Consider the following 8747-nt stretch of genomic DNA (forward strand, 5'->3'; position numbering starts at 1 on the left):
CCTTAGGAAATAAGATGGTGCGTTGCTTGAATCCTGCAGTCCTCTAGAGTGGGGGGCAGTGTTTAACTGTAGTCGTTGAACGACCATCCCGCGGGGAAATAAAAACGACGCTACCATGGGAACGCAGTAAAGCTTTTAAATCACACCAGCTGTAATTTGATCGCTGTGCCGCGAATGCTAGAGGTTATTACATCAAATGAACTCTGCGGGCTGCCAAAAGGGTACGTTTTTAGTAAAAGTCGAAGCCCACTTATTTTAAGATCAAAATCTACAGGTTAGCAGTTCTTGTGTCAATAGCGTTTAATGTTCTGATTAACGTGATGCTGATTAGTTTGCTATGCACGTCGGTGAGCAGAAATTGTTCAATATTCCATGGCAGTGCCGTGTGCCGTTTAAGAAAGAGAGCCCTTATTAGATGAGCCCTGGTAAACCCAAGACTCATTACTTTAGGATAAAAAGCTAAAGAAGGCAAATATCTAACCGACTGTCAGATTTGCATGTAAAGCACATTCATTATCCTCTGCCCTTTCTGCTCAACATGGGGTGAAGAATAGTGAAGGGGAGAGAGTTGCGTTTTTCTTGTAAATTTCGGTAAATCTCAAGTTGAAAGGGTTGAGAGTTTTCAGAATTTTCAGTTTGAAGGACAGACTTTGTTGACGAATCAACTCTCTCGTGCCTCTCTCTTTATGCAGAATAAATGAATTCAAAATCATTGTTGACCCACTCTCTAACAAACCTCCGACCTCCGCCACAAAGCAAACGCAGCTTAAACCAAACCTGAGGTCCTCTACACTAATTAGAAATCAAAAGCCAGACAACGTAGCCTATGCCAAAATGTGCTTCTTGTCACCAAAATCCAGCTAAACCGCAGAGAATTCTTTGCTTTTTAAATAAATCCGTTTTTATGGGGAAATCTTTTGAAAAATAATAGCATTATAATTCTATAATTTGCTCCACCACCGTGAAAGGACAGTTTGACCTTGTTAATATTCTGTGTGGTTGGCTCCGTATGTAACCCTCTTATGGTAGGATATGAGAACTTCTCAAATTTTTGAGACACTACCTATTTAAATGATGAAAAGGCAGTCCATATAATCTTAAAGATACTTGCTTGGGTCACAAATTATATCACTACAAGAATTACAAGATCACTAAAACTCTCAGTCAAACTGAAGATAAAATTAAGATTCCGGATATTTTAACTCATATCTAAAAGGTGAAAAATCTGTGACCATTTAGGATGAAAATGTTTCTATTAAAAATACATTAGAACAGGCCTTTTATCCCTCAATGTCATCTCCTAAAAACTGTTAGTGCTTCATGGCTGTCAGTCCCTAGACAGCACAGACCAAAATAGGACTTTTTTCCTATGCTAGTGCATAACCAATCAAGCTAATTGAGTTTTTACTTTTCGTTCGCTTCAATTATAACAAGCCTTGTGAACGTGGCCCATGTCTAATTTTCATATTACTTTTTTACTGATTAGGTATTATACAGGAGAGTGAGTGAGGCTTAGGGAGGGAGAAACTTGTCAGCCATGCACTGAGTTTCAGTGGGAACTAGTTCAGAAGTCTGCCTCTTCAAACATTGACTGCAGTGATTTGCTCTTTTGAAAGTGATTGAAAATGGACTTCTGTGCTGCAGGTGCACGAATACATTAACGACGAACGGTTGTGATTCGTTTGGGGAAGTGCATATGTGTTCTCATTGGTTGTTTCATGAGGATAAACTCGACACTGAGAGAGTTTTGATTTCGTAAAGCAATGTAAAAATAAATAAATAAATAAATAAATACCCAGTTTCTTTTGATATTCTTGGTTATTTGAGGTCAAAATTCAAAGAGAACAGCTCCTAAACAAGCATCTAGATGATCGTATTTTTTAAGGGGGGAGAGGAAGCTCGCAGTTTTTACGGCTACCCCAGTAAACAGTATTTGATCTCCCAAATAGGATGGTAAGTTCATCTGAAGTGCAGCAGTCATGGGCCGGCTCCTACGCAGACAGGGTCACGCGTTCTGGCGCGCAATCTCTGTGGCATCCATTAGAGGGGGGTATTTCATTTTCCCCACTCGGAGCTAACGCGATTACCCTCCCCTCAGAGGGAGACGCAGTCTGACTGCCTGAGGCTACTGATATGAGCCTTCCCCAGACCCTCCTCCTCTCCTGCTTTTCTCCTCCTCATCCCTCTCTCTGTGTAAGGACTGCTTTTCCGCTCTCCGTGGTTTGCGTATCCAATGCAACCCTCTCTGTGAACTCCCGTGTGGGCGCCGGTTTAAAGGAGCTCCGTTTAAGTGGGGCCAGAAGCTGGCTGGACCGACGGCGGGCTGAAGTTCCAACTTCTGAGCACGAAGTTGATCTTCGGTTCTCATGAATCCAGGCATTAACATAAAGTGCTTTGAGGTTCGGTAGATGTGTTTTAGCAAGATGACTGAGTTTGAGAAAAGGAACTTGAAAATGAACTTAATACCAATAATGCTCGCTTGTTGTCAATTTATGAAAATATTTGAGGATCAATATGAGGACTTTTATCATGTCCAAAACAGATGTCCAATCAGCCTATGCGTAAATATGACATGTCAGGACTATATTAGGAATCCCAGTTTTGGATATGGGTCAAACTAACTCTGTCGTAGAGAATGAAGTTGTTTGTGTAGTTCAATGTCAAGTTTCATTGTCCAAGAAATGGCAGAGTCAAACATTCTGAACATACCTGTGAAATGGCAAGCTGCTGCTTGTGGGTGAATGTTGTGGAGCTATGTGCAGCAGAGAGAACACACTAAGACGGGGAGTTTTTTTCCCCTTGGCTTGGAGCTTACAACAATCCTCCTACAGGTATAAATTTGCTTGTAGAGTGATTGTCTGTTCTCCCTGTCTCTCCTCCCCCCGCCCCTCCCAGTGCCTCTTCTGCCCACAAAAACCTACTTTACAACACTGGATGCTCTGAGAGTGCAAAGCCCTAATTTGAAGCAGCAATCTGCTGCTGATTTTTGTTAGAACAGCCACTGACAAAGACTACAGACAGAATCATTAGACTGTGTGTGAGTGTCTGTGCGTGTGTGTGTATGTGTGCAAGAGCATGCGTGCGTGTGTGCCTCTGTGTGTGTGTGTGTGTGTCTGTGCATGTGTGTGTGTGTGTGTGTGTGTGCCAGCATTCTTACCTGTATCTCTGGCCACACCACAGATACACACCAATCAAAACTGCAGCTGTTTATGACATCACTAAAGATTCTGAGAGATGGTGAGGCTACAGGGAGCGCTCATGGCAGAGTGAGGGGTTTTCACACGCACATTTTGGACAGAGAGAACAGTATGAGTGTGTGATTCAAAACAGGTGTCATTCACAACTACTTGTTGTTTGATCTCTCACTAACTTGACAGACTGGCATAGGATAATAGGTGCCTGAGAGGGGAAATAAGAAAGAAAGAAAGAAAGAAAGAAAGAAAGAAAGAAAGATAGAAAAGAGCTGTTTCTCCACATTGCCCATGATCTTCCGACCCAGAGTGGGAAATCACTGTCATGTAAATCAGTGGCATGCATGTCAAGTGTTTGTGTGTTGTCAGTATGTGTATATCTATATACATATATACATATAAAGGGTAGAGAAGAGAGGCTGTTGAGTGAAATCCATCTTTGTTATGTTTCTGCTTGAATCCTGCTTTGTACAGTCTAGATGAACAGGTGAGTCAATATGTTCTGTGTGTGTTGTGAGGCCCTGCTCTCTGACCTTTATACCAGCATTTTGAGCACTTACGATATCTTCAAGGTGGATGCAATTGTAGCGGTTTTTTTTTTTTTTTTATGTAAATACTTGCCCCTGTGTCTGTGGTTATAGTTTCCTTTTGCTCCTCTTTAAAAGCTCAAAACAGTCCCAGCCAATAAAATAATAATAAAAAAAAAAGCAAAACATTAAATTGGCATCTCAAATGAATAACAAAGTTTTGCATGGCAGAGAAATAAAAGTGATAAAAACGATTTCCAGTCGGTCCTTCATGCTCTTGTGTACGCTCTGAATGAATGCCTTTCAGTCGTCTGCGCCCTCACCCAAACTCCTCACGTCCCTTCATTGAACTCTCTGGTATTGAGATGGTAAATTAATGAATGCAGTGGTTTTTATCAGTGCATTGTCAGCATGCCATTGGAAGGCCTAAATGAATAATTGTATGCTATGCTATCACAGTTCAGCTCTGAGAATGATTCTCCATACTGATAGAGGAACATTTCCACTATAGCTACATCCATATTTACCCAGTTCACATTCATACGCAAACAATGCCTTTGTCATTTCAAGTGTGTGCCTGGTTTATGCTGTAACTACACAATATGTAAGTTATGAAACTACTGGGAGCAGCGCTCTGTGATATCACAGAAGCTTGAATACAGCAACTGTACAAGAGCATGTTGCCAGACAAAGACTCATCTGCTGAATATCTATTGTATCCGCTTGAAGAGTTCATAAAGAAAGCATTGCCGTTTAAGTCTCTCGCTGTCGCCGCTAATGACGGATGTGAGCGTCTGGGTCCGCTGAGAGAAAAGTGATTTAATTGCTTGAGTCAAAATACTTTGCAATATTAATTTTACTGAGGGGCCACAAAGAGGCCCTGTAGACTGGTTGCCAGCATTTGTGTCTCAATGGTTTTATAATCCTTGTCGTTTAAAAGGCTATGATGTCTCTTCATGAGAGACTTAATGTAATTTGCAGAGAAATGGAACAGTGTACAGTGAACAGCTGTTTGCAAATGTGTTCAAGTACAGCGGTGCATCATAAACATTACTCGGCTAATGTTGCATCATCTGTAATGTGTGTGTGTGTGTGTGTGTGTGTGTGCAGTTGTAGAGTTTGTTGAAGTAGTTTCCTTTGTTGTAAATCCTCTCCGCAGTGCTGGTTTTCCTCAGTGCTATTACCTTGATGTGTTGTTCTCATTTCAATGGATGAACAAAAAAATAATTGCGTTTCCTGCCCAATTTTGCAGAGATTTCTATCTTTACTTCCTCAGTATAGATTTCCTTATACGTTTAAGATGAAGCAAAATAACCTATTCAATAAAGGAAGGTTGCAGTCCTAATGAAAAATAACACAGATATTGATTGCTTTCCTCACAGAGATCTTACAGGTTGTGGCCTCTATAGGAAATATTACCGTCTAATGAAGTGCAATAATTGACCCTTCTGTTGGTTCCTCCATCCTGGGACTTAATGCATCTCTCTGTCTGTTGCCACTCAGGCTAATAGCTGTGGAGGGTTTATTACACCGCTAAGGCTTTTAGGCACTTTTAGACATTTTGTGAATGGTGTTGCCTCTCTTTGCAATGGGCTGTAAAAAGTGTGAGTGGAAGACTAATAAGTGGCAAATTTTTTGTCTATTTCTGTCCTCCACTCAGGCAGAGGAGTGTGCGAGTGGTTCTGAACATGTCTGCTCATTTGTAGCTTGTTCTGGAAATGTGTGTTGTGTTTGGAAACAAGGGGTTGTTTTGGGGGCTAGAACTCACCTTTTAAGAACGGCGAGAGGTTCTGTTAAATGTAGTTCGTCAACAAGAACCAAACTTGGAAACATCTGACAACTGTGTGCAGCAGAGTTGGAAGTTTAAAAGCCTAGCACAAAACTGCATAGGAATAAATTGTGCTCTCCACACCAGACGAACCAGTGCAAGCTCTATAAGAATAAAGTTTGAAATAGGATTTTAGACGTAACCATTTGGTTACAGCTTAGGATGTGTACATTTGTTAATCTGAGCACAGTTATAAACGTTTTGTTTTCAGTAAAATCCATTATTGGATATTGTGTTCCTGCCTCAGGCCTTTTTGACAATGCACAGAATGAACTGAAGGTCTCAGATAGTGAGTTAGAACAGGTGTTTACAACCAACCTTTTTAAGACAAAGCCTTTTTTCCTCAAGGCAATCCGAGACATAGCAAGTGAACAACAGCTGGTCGAGTTGAGCGATCGAGCTTTGTTTGAGAATGAAATCAAAGTGAACTGAAGCTTGCGACTCGGAGCTATCGACTGCACTCAATTCTCATTCTGGAGGAAAACACAGCGAGCGTCCGAGCATTGATTATTTTCAGCGAGCGCAGATCTCTTCAGATGACTGTATCCAGCCAGAGGAAGCAATATGCCACAACACTGAGCTATAGGGTGAAAGCCCAGTTCTCTCAGTCCCCCTCTGACAGTGGGTCTCCTGTTTCTCATGGCTACATGCTAACCATATCTCCCCGCCGTATGAAGGAGTTCAACACACAGTCAAACTGTCACCGTTATAACTGTGTGAAACGACAAACGCATGCTGAGGCGTTTAAGAGACCAACAGATGAAAACCAAATCAATGACGTCTAAACATGGCGAGGAGATTGAACCTGACAAAGTTGGTGGATTTAGGGCTGGGATGGCCGTTCGGCAGGACTCCTGACCTCACCCCCCCCCCCCTACCCCCCCACCCCCCCAGGCTGTTTTTCTCACAAAACTATTGCATCATCTCTCATGGGAGCCATCAGGAGTCCTAATGGTCAATAAAACGAGTCCCTACTCAGACACACAAATCTCAGCCCACAGCGCTTTCACAGCACCAGACCAAAGCAAAAGGAGAGTTAACTCTGTGGAGTTACTGACTGAAAAATACTCTATCAAGCTGCTTTTGTGCATGTTTAGGACCTCTTTGGCTTAGTTTTATAATACACTGCGCACACACACGCACATACACAAGCGCACATATAAATATAGGCAAACACGGGGAGAGAGAAAGAGAGAGAGAGATGTGGATAGATGTTAATATGTTATATATGTATACATACGTACACACATACACACCCGTCTAGATTCACATTGCGTGCATGGAGCTTCTCACAAATCCGTCAGGTTAATCGGTGAAAAAATTCTCCGTAACAATATTTTGTTTGCTTTTTTTTTTTTTTTTTCCAGAGGTAGGGGATTCAGGAGCGCACGTCCATCCATTTTTATGGGGATTCCATTTCCCACCGAGATCAGTTGTTATTGACATGCTGCATTGAAACTCTTGTATCTGGACAAATCGGCTCTGTGTAGCGTGTCCTCTGGCACAGGCGTGAAATGATCAAGCACAATGACTCTGAGCCCAGCTCTGTGCAATTGTATCACACCCCTTGGTTGAACTCTCAGATTAACATTTGAATTCTTGCCTTTGCCAATATATTCAATGGATGGCTGTATGTCTTCCCCAAGTCTGACATCAGCTAAGCAGAGGCATGTCTATAAATTCAGCTTAACGCCAAGTCGAGCATTGTTACGCATTTAAAAGACCATTCACGTGTCTGTCACCAAGAAACATAACTTTGTTTTAATGCAGAACACCTTTTGTTCCTTTTTAAATGATCAGAATTCCACGAATGTGTGGTATGAAAAGTGACATCCAAGATGAACTGTAAGAATGCTACAAGGGCCTGTTCCATAGTTTTGCTAGCCTACGACTGAGAATTTGTATGTTGAACACTAGCCGTTTCTATGTGACACCAATGCCAGCCAATGTCAGTAGGTCACTATACTAAATACAAATCCACATGTTTCTAGGCTCAGCCATAGAGAATGTGTTTGCAGACCTCGCAAAAGGCCTTGTCAACAGCATAATGTTGTATGTGAAGATTCTCTCGTGAAGTCATGCAAAGCTCATTGGAGAAGAGCTGTAGTTTGTTTGTATGTGAACTTGACCGTGAGAAAGTTAAAATCTGAAATGTCTTTACTGTGGCTTTTTATGAGAAAAAAAAAGTTTTTGCTTGTATGATGAAGTTTGACCTCTCTTTTCAGAATGAAAAGAAATGAGGCAAGAAAGAGAGAGATGGGTAGTCTCCACATTCAGGGCACCAAACGTGAGAAAAACACACACACACACACACACACACACACACACATGCACAGAGAGAGAGAGAGAGAGAGAAAGAGAGAGAGATGTGTGTGTGTGTGTGTGTTTGGGATGGTTGCCTGAAAAGACTCTGGGTAAATAAGACAGAGGTGGGCAGTACAGACAAGCCTGCTTGCCCCTGCCAAAGGAAATAAAAGACTCTGTTGCCTCTTTGAGAAATCTTTCACCACACAGCCTCTGGCTGTCGCACTGGCAGAAGTACAGTCGTTTCTAGAACCCTCATTCCTGCGCTACCACAAAATTAAAACTGCAGCTTTACTCCTAATGTAATCATTTTATCGACTTTAAAAGCATCTCTTGGCAGCCCTATATACCGTAACTGCGAAAGAAGGCAAGACGCGCACGGCTATTTTACATATCGTCACGCCGATGCATACGACTCTACATATTAAATGGTGCCATACCCAGGCCACACACACACACACGTACACACAAACATTTGAGTCACTGTTGAACAGATGCCTCAATGCATCCTTTCCGTATCCTAAAGTATTAGTTACACAGTATCAGACTGTGATGGACCATTTTGTCCAAATAAATCTATGTCTGGTCCACAAAGACTAAACCTGTGTCTTTCACATGAGTTTTTGGGGCAATGTGGGGGTTTAATGGTGGGAACTGGGGCAGGACAGGCCAGTGTGAGTTAGTGTCCTGCTCAACCATAAACTACGCTGTCTGATCAGACCTTTGAACTTAACGAGACCACGCTAAGTTCAGGGGTCAAATAGTTAGTGAGGTCAATTTATGTCAGTGGGGCTCCTTCAGAGTCAATGGTGTCCTCTAGCATTTAGTCATGGTTGTTTGTTTGTTTACCTCTCTTTAAAACAAGGACTATTACTGTTGTTTACTGTTCTCCGAGTA

This window comes from Chanos chanos, chromosome 6 (genome assembly GCF_902362185.1).
Source record: "Chanos chanos chromosome 6, fChaCha1.1, whole genome shotgun sequence".
Lineage (NCBI taxonomy): Eukaryota > Metazoa > Chordata > Actinopteri > Gonorynchiformes > Chanidae > Chanos > Chanos chanos.